Source organism: Ictalurus punctatus, unplaced genomic scaffold (genome assembly GCF_001660625.3).
Source record: "Ictalurus punctatus breed USDA103 unplaced genomic scaffold, Coco_2.0 tig00005203, whole genome shotgun sequence".
Taxonomy (NCBI): domain Eukaryota; kingdom Metazoa; phylum Chordata; class Actinopteri; order Siluriformes; family Ictaluridae; genus Ictalurus; species Ictalurus punctatus.
Window position 1 is genome coordinate 138,080 of NW_026521107.1, and position 19,847 is coordinate 157,926.

At 41.3% G+C, this 19,847-nt stretch overlaps 2 long non-coding RNA genes across 3 annotated transcripts; one reads left to right on the plus strand and one right to left on the minus strand.

Moving 5' to 3' along the window:
- Positions 1-3,801: 3,801 nt before the first annotated feature.
- LOC128631153 (uncharacterized) lies at positions 3,802-11,784 on the minus strand. 2 transcript variants are annotated; one of them, XR_008395362.1, is made up of 4 exons: positions 11,367-11,784; positions 6,728-7,171; positions 4,131-6,615; positions 3,802-4,020 (listed from the first exon to the last, which is right to left on the minus strand). It is a non-coding gene; the product is annotated as an uncharacterized LOC128631153 (long non-coding RNA). The 2 variants fall into 2 exon arrangements; XR_008395361.1 differs by lacking the exons at positions 3,802-4,020; positions 4,131-6,615; positions 6,728-7,171 and adding exons at positions 7,244-8,302; positions 8,445-8,610 and having other exon boundaries at positions 11,367-11,606.
- A 3,297-nt stretch (positions 11,785-15,081) lies between these two features.
- On the plus strand, positions 15,082-17,546 carry LOC108261309 (uncharacterized). The gene is made up of 4 exons (XR_008395349.1): positions 15,082-16,618; positions 16,797-16,876; positions 17,065-17,165; positions 17,460-17,546. It is a non-coding gene; the product is annotated as an uncharacterized LOC108261309 (long non-coding RNA).
- The last annotated feature ends 2,301 nt before the right edge of the window (positions 17,547-19,847 follow it).

The following is a 19,847-nucleotide window of genomic DNA, read 5'->3' on the forward strand; positions in this document are numbered from 1 at the left end:
CTACCAGCCTACACCGCTCTGCCTGGCCCATAGCAACCACACTCCTCTCTAACACCTCCCTCACAGACTGCTGCCCCAGGACAGAGTGTCCCATGATCCTTCTGCACTCCCATGCTACAAAATAAAAGCTCTCTTAACCAGTCTCACTCTGTCTGTGTTCCACCTGCCGCTGCTGCTACACTATAAAACATTCAACCTTTCGTTCTTGAGATGTCACACTAAACAAGAATCTCATGCAAAAGCAAGGACGCACAGAAGCATGGAATGATGGCAAAACCGTAGCTAGCCAAAAAAAACAATAAAGGGCCTTGAGTTCCTAAACATGAAACTGCTGTGACCTCGTTTATTTTTGGATCAATTCCAAATAATAATCGAGTCATCTGCTAGTTACAACTATATAGTCTATAGAATTCCTACAAACATTCAACCACTGGTTCTTGAGATATTGCATTAACGAAAACCTTAAATGGATGGACAGACTTAGTGGTGGAGGAATAAAAAAATATATAAAAGGTCTGCATAAATACTAAACTCAGACACACTTATCTAACGTTATGGGGTGTAGTAATGACCAACTAGTGTTATCTACTTAGTAAATCTGAGAAAGTTATGTTTTAATAACTTTACTGTCCCATAGTTCTTCATTTTAAACACTTTTCTTGTTGATACTTACAAACCAGTAACCATTTCCTTCAGACTACTCACCTTTCACGACTTTGCCTGCCGTCTTCATTTGTAAACATGTTAAAAAATGTGCATGTTCATGATATACCTATGCAACTCTACAAGTATCGGCACCCTATCTGCCTCGCTTTCTTTTTAAAAACTAGTTAGTAATATTCATTGCCATATCATAAGTAATTTAAAAAAAATTAGTCTATGGTGTCATCTGGTGACAAATTGAGCATGCTTTAGCTACTTTCCCTAAAAAGAGTTGTGAAAGCTGGTTGACATGCTGTAGCGCAGTAAGGGAGTGATGGCTGCATGGACAGGAGTTGTGTACAGTGCTCACCCTACACTCGGGACAGCTGACTGAGGGGACAGAGTTGGAGTCCTGAGGACACTCCAGAGAGCAGAGACACTCCACACAGAAGAGCACATGGGGCAGCCTCCCCACAACCTCACCCTCTGTAAACAGCAATAAAACCACCAAAAAACATCAAGTTCACTTATTTATGAAGTTAAACATCACATGGGGAAATTTCCCCCACTGCTCTTCTTAACATTTCACATGGCTAACATTTGCTGTGTGGAATTTGGTTGTTTATCATTTTTAAGAAACCACGCTGCAAAAAAAAAAATAATAATAATAAAAAAAATTAAGCTTTAATGCAAGACGTTAGCTAGCTAGCCAACTAAACTCAAGCTAACTTGAAGGCCATGTTTATCAATTAAGTCTCATTGTTTAGCTTTAAAACACTCCCTTTGAGGATGTAGTCTGCTAATTGTCAAAGGTTCACTAGCTAATTAGGTTAATTAGGTGTGTTCTGAACCCACATTGCATTCAGCGCATTCAGCAATGTGTAACCAAGATGCGTCCGGAAAATACTTGTATAAGTAAATACAGAGAATTTGTTTAAAACATTTTTATTTGTTTTACCAGACAACGTGTACGGTAAGCCACAATTATTACATGCCACTGTAGCGTCCATTATGATGCTTTTTCACCGCGCACTTCACTTCCTTCAGTGACGGAAAGCACTGGCTCTTTTAAGTGAACCGAATCCTTTGGCTCAGCTCTTCAATAAGAGTCGATTCCTTCGGCTTTCGTACGGATCACTGCCATTTTTCTGAATCAGATTCAGAATCAGTTTTATTAGCCAAGTATGCCCGCACACTCAAGCAGGGATATGTATCATGCTATATAATTTAGCTAACAAACTGTCACCAAAGTAGCCTTGATGTGAAAACATGTAAACAGGTGGGGGGGGGGGGGGGGGGGGGTGTAAAATAAATGAATAGATTTAAAGTACATTACATTTATTCACTTAGCGGACGCTTTTATCCAAAGCGACTAACAAATGAGAAAAATACAAGCAAAGCGATATATATCTAGCAGAGAACAATACAAGTAGTACCAGTAGTAACAAGTAAGAACTGTTCAACTGAGTTAGATGATATTTTATTTATTTCATTCCTACAAAAACTAAATTCTAACACTGAAAATTTGTTTTTTTAAAAAGGAGGGAGATATTTGAAAGATTAGGCTTTTTAAAACCCCAGCAAATTTACATATAATTAGCCGCTTCCATTCAATTCTATTTATTTTGTAATTACTAAAAAAGATATCACAATACCAGGTGGATGGTGGCTTAGTGGTTAGCACGTTCGCCTCACTCCAGGGTCGGGGGCTCGATTCCCACTGCGGCCCTGTGTGTGCGCGGAGTTTTCATGTTCTCCCCGTGCTGTGGGGGTTTCCTCCGGGTACTCCGGTTTCCTCCCCCAGTCCAAAGACATGCATGGTAGGCTGATTGGCATGTCTAAAAGTGTCCGTAGTGTATGAATGGGTGTGTGAGTGTGTGTGTGATTATGCCGTAATGGATTGGCCTGTCCAGGATATACTTGTGCCCGATGCTCCCTGGGATAGGCGCCAGGTTCCCCGTGACCCTGAAGGATAAGTAGTATTGAAGATGGATGGATGGATGGATGGATGGATGGATATCACCTTACCTACAACATCATAGAAAAGTGTATTGTGACCTAATTTATCGCAATATCTATAACCAATTTATGGTGGTTGTTGTTTTGTTGTGTTTACATAGTTAATATTAACTAGCCTAGATAAACACAACAAAACAACAACAAATTGGAGTTGTTCCTTGTAATATATGACTTATATGTAAAGAATGAAATTGCTAAATGCAAAAAAATATGTATAATAAATAATTGTAATCGTTTATACAATAACTGATATGTATATCACAGGTCACAGTGACATTGTATTGAAGATTAAGAATACTCTTTAAGGGCCATGAATGAAGGAACTAACCCTAACCCTCTGGAAATAAACTGTTCATGTGCCTGGTGTATTGGAAGTTCAAATAAAGTGTGTCCAAGACGTGTCCAGAAAATATTATGGTCTGGGATGTATTGCCTTCATTGCTTAACTAGTCTCATGTTCATTGAGAACACATTAAAAAAGACCAAATCAGCAGCTGATTTTATCTTATGCATGTGAGGAAACCATGTCCTGCGCTGTGGTTATCTTCTTTAAACATCATTGTAGCCAAGCCTTCATATTCCTACACCTGAGTTTACAAAAAAAAAAAAAAAAAAACAAACAAACATTATATCATGGTAACTATAACACCAGTCGCATACAAACTAGTAAATTATGTGCCCTTTGTGCTTGTGCTGCTGGATCTTCGATACGAAGGTAAGAAGGTATTGACTTCATATACTGGATAGATAGTGTGGAAACTGAACTGTCACACAGCTGTACAGATCCTACAGATATATTTTTCATTAGACCTCACTAGTCTTAAGGAATGAATCTCACAAGTTTCTTCTAGTGCACTAAGTAGTACTCTACATACAAAGCCAAGCTTTTCTATAGACTCTAAAGAGATGTGACTTGATAATGAGACCTCTCTGTGCTGATGATTATGATAAAGTCCAAGATAATGATGTGTGCTTTGTATTTAAAAAATGACACAGGGAAATTACAGTGTCCATGTCTTTTATCAATAATAATAATAATAATAATAATAATAATAATAATAATAATAATAATAAAATAATAATAATAATAATAATAATTGCAAGCATAGTGAAATGCAATGGTATTATTCTACCCAACCATTTGTCACTATATTTTTACTTTACTATATCCTGGCCTGAGTTTACTTTTGATTAAAAGAGTGCTATGCAGCAGTGAGAACAGTGTCGAGAAGCACCTGGAGATGGGGAAGAAGCTCCTGGCTGCCGGACAGCTGGCCGACGCACTTTCCCATTTCCATGCAGCTGTTGGTGAGTCGGTGAGCTTTTCTCAGAAAGTCACCAGCAATCATTTCTTTATTTCTGCAAAAAAATATATTCTGTCTGAATCTTAACCGACCACTTTCTGACATCCGTGTGTAGACGGTGACCCAAAAAAATACTTGGCCTACTACAGAAGAGCCACCGTCTACCTGGCCACGGGCAAGTCTAAATCCGCTTTACCGGATCTAAGCAAAGTCATCGAGTGTCATGATTTCCCCTTGAAGCAGCGTGCTCTAAGCGCGAATGCGCAAGCACCTGCTTTTCCATTGTTGACAGTAGTGACATCTGGACACGTGTGTTTTGTTTATGTTTCTATCAGGTCTCCTCCCTGTTCTGTCATTGGCTGGGATTTCACGTGTGTCTGTATTGCCCTCAGCTGCTAGCAGTTTAGACGCTGATCATGTCCACATATATACCGCGCGCCTCCCAGCACACAACACGGAAGATTATCGTAGAGTTAGATTAGTTCGTATAGTAGTCATAGTCACGGTCCATGTTTAGAGTTCGTTCACGCTGGATTATCCGCTCCCAGTTCCTCGTCATAGTTGATGTTTCTCGTTTAGTTTACCGACCCTGTTTTCCGTGACCACGACCTTGATTCATGTTTAACCCTGTGTATGCCTGTTTGCCGATCGCCTGACCTTCGCCTGTTTTGGATTACGTTTTTGGATCACGTTTTGGATTTGTCTGCCTGTCTCTCTTTTAAAATAAAGAACTGTTCATACTGTAATTGCATCCGTCCTATCTCCGCTCCGTCACGATACGTGACAGAATCTTCCGCCTAAACATGGATGCAGCAGGAGAACGGAGAAAACGCAGAACCCGGAAGTCGACGCCAACCGTCCGCACTATGGACTCAGTCCACTTCCCACAATGGACATTTATGGAGCTTTCTGACCCATTTGACGGATTTTTCGGTGCCCCTGAATATTTTCTGGTAGACTGTCAATTCTATTTCTCCAGCCTGTTAGACCCTAAGCCAGAGGAGAAGCAATGGCTCCGATTCATGTAGTCCCGGAACAGTTTGTGGGGGAGTTCATGATGCGGTTCGGGAGTCCGGAGGTGAGGGTCGAGCTAGAACAATTTTTCGGGGGGTAAGTCTGGCAGGCAAACCTGCCCTGCCGTTTACTCACTACTACAGGCTCATGCAGAGCCCCAGCCGGAGGTTAAGCTGGCGACTTCAGATCTCGAACCTGAGACCCACGAGGTGGGCTCACCTGCCGAGCTCCATCTAGAGGTCAACAGGGAGGCTCCAGCACCAGAGCTCAACCCTGAGGTCCAAGTCAAGTCTCTAGTCTCTGAAGTCCAAGTCAAGTATCAAGTCTCTGAAATCCAAGTCAAATCTCAAGTCCCTGAGGTCCAAGTCCAAGTCAAGTCTCAAGTCCCTGAGGTCCAAGTCAAGTCTCATGTCTCTGAGGTCCAAGTCCAGTCTCTGAAGTCCAGGTCAAGTCTCAAGTTCCTGATGTCACACCCAAGTCTACTGATACGGCCGACCAAGTTCTGCTCACGCCCGAGTCTACCGACCCGATCGCCCAAGTTCAGCCCACGTCCAAGTCTACCGACCCGGTCGCCCAAGTTCAGCCCACACCCAAGACTACCGACACAACCACCCAAGTTCTGCCAAAGCCCGAGTCTGCTGACACACATAGCCAAGTTCTGCTCATGCCCGAGTCTGCTGACATGCACAACCAAGTGTCTTGACACGGACAACCAAGCTCTGCTCACATCCCAGACTGCTGACATGACCAGCCAATTTCAGCTTGCAGGCTCCGCTGAGTAGGTCACTCTGCCTTCCTGCTCAGCCGAGGACATCGCTCTGCCTTCCTGCTCAGCCGAGGACATCGCTCTGCCTTCCTGCTCAGCCAAGGACGTCGCTCCGCCCTCCAGTTCAGCCGGGGACGTCGCTCCGCTTTCATGCTCCGACGAGGACGTCGCCCTGCTTCCCTGCTCTGCTGAGTACAGCGCTCTGTTCCCCTGTTCAGCCGAGGACGTCGCTCTGCTTTCCTGCTCCGCCGAGGACGTCGCTCTGCCTTCATGCTCTGCCGAGGACTTCGCTCAGCCTGCTTGCCCGGCTGTGGTCGTCGCTCCGCCTTCATGCTCCGCCGAGGACTTCGCTCAGCCTGCCTGCCCGGCTGTGGTCGTCGCTCCGCTTTCCTGCTCCGCCGAGGACTTCGCTCAGCCAGTCTGCCTGGCTGTGGTCGTCGCTCAGTCCTCCTGTTCAGCTGTGGACGTCGCTCAGCCTCCCTGCTCGGCTGAGGTCGTCGCTCAGCCTCTCTGCTCCATGGCGAACATCGGTCCCCCCTCCTGCTTCGAGGAGAGCTTCGTTCCTCTCCCTGGACTCACGGAGACCCACGCTCCTCTCCTGGGCCTCACAGGGGACTTCGCTTTCCTGAGTACAGCGCTCTGTTTCCCTGTTCAGCCGAGGATGTCACCCTGCTTCCCTGCCCTGCCGAGGACGTCGCTCCGCCGAGGACGTCGCTCCGCTTTCATGCTCTGCCGAGGACTTCACTCAGCCTGCCTACCTGGCTGTGGTCGTCACTCCGCTTTCATGCTCCGCCGAGGACTTCGCTCAGCCTGTCTGCCCAGCTGTGGTCGTCGCTCTGCCTTCATGCTCCGCCGAGGACTTCGCTCAGCCTGTGGGTGGAGACAGACACACGGGAGGCCGTCGTAACGTTAACAAGTGAATTTTTAAAAAATTTATTTATAACGTTCTAGAGGGTGTGTGTGTGTGCTCGCGTGTGCTTACGTGTGGGCGTGACAGCGTGTGGTGAGAGGTCAGTGTATTGCGGGGTTGCCAGAGTCGTGCCGGGGCTTTCCGGAGAAACAGGAGCTCTTCTCAGCAGTCAGGCAACGCCGCTTTTGTAGCTAGGGAGTGGAGGATTCGCTCGGGTCCGGGTAGTCTGAAAGAAAACACACAATACTGATAGCTGGCAGTAAGTCAGTCACACTTCATGTGAGAGGACGCTCTCCTTTCGAGCGGAAGAGCAGCCTTTTATACTCTCCCTTCGTCTGCTGGATGGTGGAATTTTCATGTGTGTACCCATTCATCGCCCGAGGGTGCGTCGGCGGCTCCGCCCCACCTCCACGTGCTTTCCGACTGTCCAAAACATTGAAGCGGGGCTGTCTCTTCAGCGCCAGCGCGGCAGTCGCGGGAGGAGCGATTTTAGTTCCTTGTGCGCCGGCTGTCGGTCTGTCGCGACACATACAGTATAAGTTTACTTTATACAGTTATTACAAAATTAACATAAGTGTATGTCAGGCCTGCATGTATTGTTAGTATTTTTAGAACAATTATGAACTCTAATTGCAAGCGACCACTGATGAATGATAAACATTTTATTCCTGAGAAAATTCACATCCTTCCACTTCCAAGCTTAAAAAGAAAAGAAAAAAAGAAGAAAAGAAAAAAAAAACAGGTCAGCATGGAGTGTCACAAACACAGCATGGCTTTTATACTTTAAAGGGCTTGAAATCAAATGGAAACACAGGAATAATTCATGATGTGGATAAATAAATTGTAAAGCTTGTGCATGTGTTGGGGTTACTTTTACACATATTCCCCCACTCTGACATCCTCTCTGATTTGTTCAATCATATTGCAATGATTTTCAATTTCCTCTTCACTGTAATGGAGGAATAAGTTACACATGATACAAAAATCATGTACAGCTTGATTAATATTAATATTTCACTTAAAACTCCCCTTTTGTGTAAACATCTAACAGTGATGCAACAGACGAACTCATCGTGAGCTTATAGTGTTGAATGATTCAAGAATTTATCGTAAGAAATTACTGAGGAATGTGCAGATGCATTTTCCCTAGATACTCATCAATGCAATTTTCCAAAACTGACCATAAGATGACAACAAAACACAATCCTTAACCTTTCCTTCCTAAGAGACTTGGCATTATTTTATGTGCAGCAGAGCAGACATATAACACAAAGAAAAAAGGTTAAATATACACAGTTTGAATCTTTTGAATATTACTGGTTCACTACAGACAAGGTGTTCTGGCTTCTTTACCTTCAGTTCTGTTACAAAAGGATTAGTCTTACATGTTCTGATAGATAATGTGACCTATTGTACCTTTAAAATATAGACTTCAGCCATCAAGATTCATAAATAGAAAACTGAAATGTTTTTAAAATGTCTCTTTTCTTCCTCTTCTGCAGAGTTCGGGGCCAGTGTAATACGTCCTGGTTCAGTTTGTGGATCTCTCTGTGCACTTGTAGAGCTATACAAGAGGGTTTTAGTTGCAAACGTCACTCTTTCCTCTCAAAAGGTGCTAAAGTTCATCACGACAGCTGCCTGTAGAAACTGACAAATCACACTTCTGAAAATAGCTGCAATGTTACCATGATGCATGAGGGAAACATTTTGAAAAGTAACGTGCAACTAAATACATACCAAACTTACAGCATTTTGGTCATGAAAGGAGGAGATGTTAGATCTGGCTCACCTGTACACTGTGTCTGTGAGGCAGACAACTTTCTGCTCTCTTTCTGACCTTTGACCTGCTTCAGGAGCTGCTTGATCTCACTATCGTATCTGGACCACTCGGGCACAATCCGTATGGCGGCACTCAGCTTCGGCTCTTTGGTCTTTGGATTATTACACTACAGAGACTTGCCAGACAGAGCAGTTTCATCAGGCACTGCACAAAAACTCAATGCCAGCTACAGAGAGAGCATATAGAGCCTTCTTTAATATCCTGGCTGGAGAAAAACTATTTTACCTTGTGTTTTGGCCATGTGCTGAAATTGTTCTAGTAACATTTGGAGCAGTGGGTCATATGAAGTTAAACTAGTGATTTAGAGCCAAGCAAACAAAGCTTGTTCAAGTATAAAACACCACTAGACCAGTGGTTCATCTATCAAAGTGTGCATGCACTTTCTATGAACGTGTAAATACACATAAGAAAATTGGTATTTATAGCACGAGAGTATGCACAGCTGTATGCATTGGCCATTGATAAATCCCATGCATTCTATATTGATATGCTTGTGCACGACCACACATTTATATAAAGAAACACACCCAAGCTACCATATAAGGTAAACAACTTGCCAAGCAATCGGCTGCTCATGCCACTGTTCATTATGGAAGGCATAGAGCATTACAAAAGGTCTAAGAAGATAGTGAAGAGATACAGTTGCACAAAGTAGAGCAAAACAATTTTATACTTTTCTGAGTGGTGTGCATAATAAATAAATAAATACATAAATATGATTTTTAAGGAGTTTATGACTGTGTGTGCATATACATTGCAGTGAAAATTCTACATCTTTGTCGTCTTTATTTGCTGCCGGTGACACATGTAAAGTGTGTCATTCAACTTGCAGCTGGTCAGAAAATGACAATTTATGAAACATGCCTGTGGCTAAAACCTCTAGATAACAGATCAACTAAAAGTGCATTATGAAAAACAAATCATCTTTGGTCAGGACCAGTGTAATACGATCCACTCTTAGCATAGAGCTGACCTTGTTTTAAGCACTGAAGTCATAATTACTACAGTATTACCACAATATTATGCTGATTTGATACATCCAGTCCCCTCCGAAACTACTGGAACGGCAAGGCCAATTAATTTATTTGTTTCATAGAACAAAGACGTTTGGTTTTGAGATCATTTTGAGTTTTTTTAAAGAAATTTTTGGCCAAGCAAAATTATAGGAACAGATAAGTTCCTTATCTGAAGCGAATTAGAGTAAATAAAAATTTGTGGCTATATCCCTTGTTTGCAATAACTGCATCAAGCCTGCAAATTCATTGACATCACCAAATTGCTGGTTTCTTCTTTTGTGATGCTGTTCCAGACTTTTACAACAGCTCCTTTTGTTTGTTCTTTCTTTCAGGGGGTTTCTCCATTCAGTCACCTCCTCAGGAGGTGAAATGCTGCTCTATTGGGTTAAGGTCTGGTGATTGACTTGGCCAGTCTAAAACCTTCCACTTTTCCACCCTGATAAAGTCCTTTGTTGAGTTGGATCATTGTCTTTCTGTATGATAAATTTCCTCCCAATTCATTTGGATGCATTTCTCTATAAATTGGTAGGCAAAATGTTCCTGTAAACTTCTGAATTCATTCTGCTTCTAACATCGTGATTTAAATCATCAATAAATGCTAAAGGTAATCTAAATCAATAAAGATTAGTGAGCCTGTTCCAGACGCAGGCATGCAAGCCCATACCATGACACTACCTCCATCATGTTTCACAGTTGAACTTGTATGTTTTTGATAAAGAGCAGATCCTTTATTTATATACAATTTGGCCTTTCTATCATTTTGGTAAAGGTTAATCTTGGTTCCAGAAGGTCTGTGGCTCATTTCTGTATTTTTTTTCTGGCTTTCTGATTCTTACTGCTGATGAGTGGTTTGCATCTTGGTATGGCCTTTGAATGGTGGATTCAAAGAAGACATGGCACACCTGTCCTGTGGAAGTTGTTGGTGATGTAACTGACTGTTGTTTTGGGGTTTTTCTTCACAGCTCTCATAATGTTTCTGTCATCAGCTGTTGTTTTTATTAGCTGAACTGTTTCATGTCTGTTGCTTAATACACCAGTGGTTTCTTACTTGTTCAGGGCATTCCAAATTGTTTTATTATCTTTGTTAACTTCAGTTTCTTGCCCATGTTTTTCTTCTTGGACATATGTGCACATACACATCAAAAAAAGTCAGTAAATAAAAAATCTGCCATGTCCAACTTTTGTTTAGACTATAGAGTGCTCAAGTTGTCTTTGTGAACGCAATAAACTGTCTCTTTTTATTATAACCAGACTCTTGGTCTCCTGATTCTTCAGTCATCTTACTTCTGATGAAAAAAACATCAATAGATGGTCATCCAGAAAAATTTACACAATCAGCTATTACACAGTTTTAAAACCACTAGGGTTTCCTAATGTGCAGAAACAATCAAAACATATTGTTACATCACATTCGATCCAATGAAACGTGCATATGCACAGTTGCTAATTGACAACCTAGGAAATTGATGATTATATTTATTGATTTAGTATTCGTTAAAAAAAATAAAATAAAATATGATGTCAGTCATTTGAAATACGGTCTGACTAAAATAAAATAAACTGGTCTAAGCCTCAGGAAATAAGTGCTAATCTCTAGACTCCAGCTCTCTAATAAAAGCATGCATCATGGGAGGTGGGGGAGTAAATGAGACTGCTATTCTCGTCGGTGTGTAGGTGTGCGCGCGTGCATGCAGCGCAGATTGCGTGAGTGAGGCTCTGCATACGTGCATGAATTATCCTGGTGTGTACTGAACAGCCATAAGACCTGAACCGAGTTGAACAGGCAAAGTCTGCAGCTTAGAAAACATCAGTAAAACCCTGTTTCTGTTAGCAGCAACACAGATTGTCACGCCACCTGCTGGAGACAAGCGCAGACGGGCAGGGCGGCGAGTACAGGAGCGACGTGAGATGAATAGCAGAAAACAGACGAATATCAGCGACCAATCCAACTGGGATAAAGCGAGGAATCATAACGGGGTATAACAGGCAGGAAAGTCCAAATACCGGGGAAAAACTAGATTAACTCTAAGGCTTGGTAATACCACTAAATCACAAGAACTAAGCGTTTACTTCGCGCCGCTTAACGAGGCCTTTTATAACTTCGTCAGCTGCACAGGTGTTGGTGATCAATACTCAGGTGAACTTGAGCGCGGTCATGGCTGGGAAGTGTAGTCCCCGCCCGCCATGTCCGTAAGCGGCGCCGCGCTCTGAGTATTGCGGCCGCGAGTTTTCTGTGGCGTAACACAGACTATCAGTTTCCTGAAAAAGGCTTTGGATTATACACAAGTCCTGCAGTCAATGCTGCTAAGAAAATGTTTGTTTAAAAAAATAATAATACTAATACAAAGATAACAGTGTAGACATTTTACTCATACCTGACCAATATTAACTAGTACATCTGTACGCAAAATATGCAGACCAAAGCTATCTGGATGCTGAACAGCAATCTGAAATGTAATTCAATTTCTGAAGAAAACTAAATCTGAATTTTAATCAATTCTATTTTCACGGCCATTTATTTTCCTTCACATTAAAAAATTGAGGGGCTGTGTGCTAAATTAAAATAGACCTTCCTAATTATCTGTCACAGCCATTATCAACAAAAAAAGAGAGAAACACGCTGCTAAGAGTCTGATTTTAAAATTAGCTCTAGTGCAATAGGTTCCACAAGTTGTAATTAAAGAATAATAAAAACTCTCAAACTAGGTATAGAAACAAAATCACTTCCAAGTATGTAAGAAGACAAGTATGCACTTAGTTATATCATTTCGTATAAAGTTTTACTGTAGTAAAACTTTGCAGTGACAGATCCTGGTATAGATCATTTATGCGCATAAACAGTACGGTGTTGTAGCGGTGTGGAGGAGAACAGCTTTACATCAGCAACATGGGAGAGTGATCATTAACTATATAACCTTCCGCAGGATCACTTTTGGCATGAAGTTGTTACAGCTCCTGTTTGCTGTCACTAGTGTTCAAGGGAAGACAGTCATATTCAAATTCAGATTCTTTGGGGTCTTCCACTTACGTAGTGTTAAAGTGAATCTGGTTGGTTTTTCCCAGCGAGAACACAGCCATTACAATCAGGAATGGACCAAAATCGAAGAACATCCAAGGACAAAGGACAGAGCTGTAGAACTACAGAAATTCAATGTGTTCTGGATTTTTTATTTATTTTTTTTAAACAATGAGAAAATATATGCTGGATGTGATGCACAAAATTTTTTACTAATATAATTATTTATTTAGAGCCAGCTCTGTGTTCGTTGTGCTTGGGTGACTTTATATGCACACTTTTATGCAGAAAAGGTTTGTTTGCCCTTCTCCATTGCCGTATTTCTGATCAATAAAGGAAAAAAGTCTTACGAGTACGTTTTTGACCGTGCATGCCCTACAGCCAAAGATGTTTTGGAGGTGAAAGTGAAAATTAGTTTTTGTGAAGTGAAACCAAACCAAATAGCAAACAAACCTGTATAAAAGACACCTGAGAGCCAGAAATCTTTCTGATTGAGAGGGGGTCAAATACTTATTTCCCTCATTAAAATGCAAATTAATTTATAACATTTTTGACATGCGTTTTTCTGGATTTTCTTGTTGTTATTCTGTGTCTCACTGTTCAAATAAATCTACCATTAAAATTATAGACTGATCATTTCTTTGTCAGTGGGCAAACGTACAAAATCAGCAGGGGATCAAATACTTTTTTCCCTCACTTTATGAAACGCAGAGCATGACATCATTCTGTGTACCGAAGCAGTTTGAGGCAGTTCAAACAGGCTTTGTTTTAGGATCTTAGATGATGTTTAGGCGAACATTGAACAGAAGAACATGTTTGTGTCTCTGTAAGCGGATAAACATTCTGTACTGATCTCAGTGACATCACATGGCCTTCTGAGTCGTTATCCTCACATGAGAATGAAACAGAACAAGAATAAAACTATTTCAAAGTAAAAACGAACAATTTCCCTCACAGTGTAATGAACAGAATCTGCTGTTTGTTAATAACTGGAATCAGTTCTGGGAGCGTCCTAGGTTGTTTCGTCCTGATGGCCTGCACCCCAGCAGCCTCGGAGCGGAACTGCTGTCTGAAAACATCTCCAAGACGCTACACTCCAAGTGACTGTTTACCGTAAGCACATCATCTACAATAACAACGTTCATCATAAGCAATGTTCAATTAATAGTCCAACACCTGTAGTACATTCTATAGAGACTGTGTCTGTTCCCCGAGCTATACAAATACATAGACAATTTCAGAATGTTTGTTTTACTAACCTAATTAACCTAAAATTAGATCATACTGAATGCACATCCAGCACCTTTAATCTGAAGCTAGGACTATTAAACATTAGATCTCTTGCGTCTAAGGCTCTTATTGTTAACGACATCATTACTGATCAGGAATGTAATTTAATGTTTTTAACGGAAACTTGGATTAAACCAAACGAGTACATAGCATTAAATGAAGCCAGTCCTCCTGGATACAGTTATGTACATCAGCCTCGTTCAACTGGGAGAGGACGAGGTGTTGGACTCATCCATAGTCAAAATCTAGTCGTCACACACAAACCTAGTCATAAATTTAATTCTTTTGAAATTCTTTATACCAGTATAAGTTATGTAGCCACAAAAAATAAGTTAATTCCTCTAATTATTATTTACAAACCCCCAGGGCCATATGCTGAATTTCTTAGTGAATTTGCAGACTTTGTCTCAAACCTGGTTGTGTCTGTAGATAAAGCATTAATCGTCTGTGATTTTAATATTCACTTTGATAACCCAGAAGACCCTCTGAGAACAGCGGTTGTGTCCATCTTAGATTCAGTAGGGATTAATCAGAACGCAATCGGACCTACTCATAATGGTGGTCACACTCTTGACCTCATACGTACGGATTAAATATAGAAAATATTATAACACTTCCACAGTCTGAAGTTGTCTCCGATCATTCTTATCTCATTCATAATACGTATGGATCATATTTCCACCTCGCCTCGCTACCGCGTAAAACGTACCTACACATCAGCTACTGCACCGAGCTTCATAAATAACCTCGCAGAAACATCAATTAGATTTGGATCACCGTCTGATCCGATAGAACTCAATCATGCGACCGAATCAACGCTCCGCTACACGCTAGATCAGAGGTGCCCAAACTAGGGCCTGCGGGCCAAACTTGGCCCTTCACAGGAAAAAGTTTGGGCACCTCTGCGCTAGATAGATTAGAAAATGTTGTTGGCATTAAGGGAACGGTCCTCTCCTGGCTCAGGTCTCATCAAACCGATCGTTATCAGTGTTGGAGAAGATTTTTGATAGAAATAAAACACAAGGGCAATAAAATATGGAGAATGAGAATTTATTGAGAATAAGGGAAAGAACAGAGTCACGCTCTCTTCCTTATAGACAATGTCTCTTAAAAGTTAACTACAGCAGGCAGGGCCTGACCAAAAAGAGGAAGTGCAGCACACAGCACACACACCCAAGAGCATGAACTCACTCACACACACACCCAGAGTAATCAGAATAACAACGTAATGGCTAATGATTATTTTATTAAATCATACAGTACATATGCTAATAACAATGCAGAAAAAGCACACAGGTGATAAATGTCCTCACTCAAATACATTTATTATCTGAGTAATAACCTCGAAGTATAAAGAACTGCAATGGGTATTAACTGCATTACCTTGAACAAACATCTTCAAATACCACACAATGCTTAGTATAATGTGTTGCAAATAGAGCTGCAACAACTAATCCATAATAGTTGATAATAATCGATAATGAAAATCGTTGACCGAGCAACCCTCCTCCCGGAACGGTCATCGACGGCGAAGTCACGTAACCAGAGTGGTGTGTTCAGGCATAGTTCATCGTTCTTTTTCTCTTTCTCTGGTGGTCTTTCTGATCGCAGCTTCAGGTTGCGTTCGGTGTGTTTTAAACGCTGATGGCTTGATTTGTCAGGTACGACTTCATCGTGAGTCACAAAGTGCACTTCAGCAGCGTGGCCCCCACTCACTCACACACCTGTGTTCATACAAGCCCGCTTTCTACACAACCCCGGATCATGCTGATTGATGATGTAAGGATTGAGGATGTGGTCATTTTCTTTAATCGCACGTCTATCATTAGAGAATCCGCATCGTGTGATCAAAAATGGAGAACGCATGTTAATTTGTTAACCATTAAAACCAGTACCATTATTGGTTCTTAATGGTATCCACTAGACATAACATGCCACCAAAGCAACAAATTACCAGTAGACCTACAGGGACATTACAGATTCTACGAGGGTTTCCGTTGTGATTGTTTTTTTCAGCAGGGAAATTCCTATTTCCATTTTGGGAATAAATCAGAACAAAGTGTAACCAAATAATGAGCTAATAAAATTATTTATATGTAATTTGCATTCAGTCTCTCAATCTGGCAACAATGAGAAGCTGTGTTTTTCTTTGTCTATTTTACTTCTTTTTTTTAAGTGTACAATATCTGGAGGAAAATACTAAAATAGTTTTATTCGATTTAAATGTATTAATTATTGACATCATTGCCTACTGGATTTCCTTTTTTATTTTAGTAATAAATATATTTTAGGAATAAATCATAGCAACCTGTGATTAAATTCATAATGAACTAATTAATGCACAGAAGAAAAAAAAACGTTTCAAATTGCACTCGATTGTTCAATCTGGCAACAATGAGAAGCTTTTATTTATATTTACATAAACTTCTGGGGGGAAATACTAGAAAATAAATGTATTAGATTTAAATTGGTTAATCATTAATTGCATTGTGGATTCCTTTTTTTGCGCCTTTAACCAACAGTTGAATAATTTAATAATAATAATAAAAGTGCAACAGATCTGAAATGAATATAAAATATTATTTATTTGCTTACTTGTTCAGTCAATGGTGCAAAAAGGTATCTGGACTAGATGACCTATCTGGCCTTTGATTAGGCCTACTGCGTCTTCTGATGGAGATGTAAAACGAAGTTTGTGAGTTTAAAAGACCCGTGTGTTCCTGTAAGAAGGACAGGGTGAAGGAAATGCACCATACCGTGACGTAGGGCACGGCCGACATGCTGCAGCTCCAGACCCGGAGGTAAGGATGCACAGTTCATCTAATTAAAACCTGTCTATTTTTTTTAGTTTTATTCCAACACATTCCTGTTTTATTTTATTGTTTATATTGTTTGCAGAGGGTGTGTGTTCTGTACGTGGATGATGGTTTAGATGTAAAAAGAAGTGCATGAGTTTAAAAGACCTGTGTGTTCCTGTAGGGGTTGGCAGCTCAGGATCAGAGACAAGCGACTCGGCGCGCCAGGATCCGTAATCTAAGGCGGCAATTTCGGCGCTTAGAGTAAGTGAACACTCTGAGTCAACACCTGTGTTTTATAAGTGTTTATTTACAGTCACCGTGTTTAACCTTACTTCCTACCTCGCTAGGCAGATCATGTCCGAGGTCAAGGCACTCATCACTCAGATCACAGATACGTTAAAGTAACGTCTGAACTTATTCACTCTTATTCTCTGTCTCTCTCTCTACAGGTTCCTTTCGAACCGGTTTCACTGACTGCGTTTAACGTGCAGCGAAGGACGGGATTAAGGCAGGTGAGCTGCATGATGGCAGGCTGATCGCCGATCAGAAGGTACTACACTGAAATACTCCACCCCGGTCAGAGTAACTCTTCTGCACTGGAGCTTTGTAGATAGAAGTTGTTTTAGTTCGAGATGGCGTCGTAACCCTCAGGTTCGAGTTTAAAGCAGAAGAAGCGTTACAGGAACTTGTCATTAATATCTCACTGTGACCCGAAAGCTGCTTGTTGGATGTTTAATGTAAGATTAGAAAGTTCAGCTGGTTTATCTCCTCTCAGGTGTATGTAAAACAGAACCTGGCTGTGTCCTTGCAGCATGTGATTTCTATTTCGTCTGTGTGTTTTCAGAAGGAGGTGGAAGAGAGGTGTTGTTTTTTTGTTGTTGTTGTAGTTATTGTTGTTTTTGTTAAATAAAAGGTTTCTTTAAACAACCAACACCTGCCTGACTGTACGAGTTATTTACACGAACCAGTCGCAGGAACGTCTTGCTATTATGGATGTGAAAGTGATAATATCTTTTTGTACACAGCATAATAGAACTGAGGCATCAGGAATCCCAAATATAGCAATGAGTGGGCAAGGTTTTAAATCTACTCTGAGAATAGTGGACATGACAGTAAAGAAACCAGTCCAAAAACCATAGCGATCTGGGCAAAAGAAAAACATATGGCCAAGATGACAGGGAGAGCCATGGCATTTATCAGACTTGTCCTCTACTTCTGGATATATTACAGAAAGTCTCGACTTGGACAGATGGATTCTGTTTAAAATCTGTTAAATCTACACCAGCCTTTTGTAAATGTACAGAAAGTATATAATCCGTATATGTAAAATATTTAAATAAATAAAAAAGCAGTGCTCGTGTTATTATAGGAGGTGACATTTTGTAGGAAAACGTGAACAGTGAACGCGCCTCGAGGACGTGCACTGTAGGGTTGACAAAAGGCCAAAAACGCTTTAACAAGTTTCAGCTCCAGTTAAAGGAAAGCGCTGGACTCAAGTAGTTTTTTCCCCTACAACAATTCCTAGATAACCGGTTTAGAGTACAAGTCAAATATACTAACTTGTTGATTTGATCGTATCACATTCCACAACACTGATTAAAGCTGAGGTTCTGATTCTCACAGGGGCCTCTGTTACTGACTGTTTAATACTGTCTCAGTTCTGAGATTCATTTAATGTTCAGTCGAAGTGAATAAGTTTCATATTTAGTGTAAAATTAGTGTAATCCACCTGTTTCTAAATTACATTATATAGCACATCTATCATGTGCACACTGAAAATTCAAGTCCCAGATGTTTCTAAAACTACACACAACCGTGTGTATATATGTACATTTTATATAAGTGTATATATGTATACAGGAAGTCACACACACACCTCTACTGCATCCTCCAGGAAACACGTGAAGGTAACCTCACCTTTCCCGGCTTCTAATACTCATTCATCTGCTTTAAATATACTTTTTTTTCCCTGCACATCCTCAATTCACAGCACCTGTTAATTCTTTATTTCCTTTTTTCTACATCACTCACTCTCTCTCTTACACTCACTCTCTACTAAACTAATTATACACAACCTCAGCTCACCCTTAAGATAGAACCGTTAAGTAAAATTTTCCTTCAGTCATCAGAACAATACATTAACTCTGACGTGTTTGACTGATAGCATTTCGCTTCCGTTCTTGCGGTTTTGTAAACATAGAGCATACGGACGCTCCGATCGCAGGCTTCATCTCGTATAGCTCGTATCTTTAACCCTGCAATTACACGGTTTTAAGCTAAATTAAGCTATTTAGATCGTCAACACTGTACAAAACATTCCCAATAAAATCTTGGACAAATTCTGTAACAAATTCATGCACGTTCTCCGTTTTTGATCACACGATGCGGATTCTCTAATGATAGACGTGCGATTAAAGAAAATGACCACATCCTCAATCCTTACATCATCAATCAGCATGATCTGGGGTTGTGTAGAAAGCGGGCTTGTATGAACACGCGTGTGTGTGTGTGTGTGTGTGTGTGGCTTTCACCTGCCAGTTGTAATACATGTGGCAGAGTTTGTAGGTGAGTCTCTGCATGTGTTCTGGTTTGAGGACACTGCTGTCGTACACCACGTTGTAGTGAGTGGGGGCCACACTGCCGAAGCGCACTTTGTGACTCACGATGAAGTCGTACCTGACAAATCAAGCCATCAGCGTTTAAAACACACCGAACGCAACCTGAAGCTGTGATCAGAAAGACCACCAGAGAAAGAGAAAAAGATGGATGAACTGTGCCTGAAGACTCCACTCGAGTCACGTGACTTCGGCGTCGATGACTGTTCCGGGAGGAGGGCTGCTCAGTCTGGCGTCGAGGAGAGCGAAGAATCTGGAAGAGATGCGTTTCTTCACCACCAACACGGTCAGTTTGGGCCTGTACACAGAAACACTGATGGCTGAGAGAAAACCCAAAAAGCGTGCGTCAAATCTGTTTTATCGAGATGCGTCAAGTCTCACGTGTAATCTTCACTGATGGCCTTGGTGGACTGCGTGACCTGAGGCACTTCATAGTCGACTAAGCTCAGCAGCACGCCGTCGCCCACGCCGTCTCGGTACACCACGATGAGTGACGGCAAACATTCGTTGTATATGAAGTAGGCCTTCAGCGCAGCTGAGGAAAAGAAATCAAAACAAAAAGCCATGTCTTAGTGCGCTTCTTAACTGAAGCGACAATTCTAAAATCCCTCGCTTTT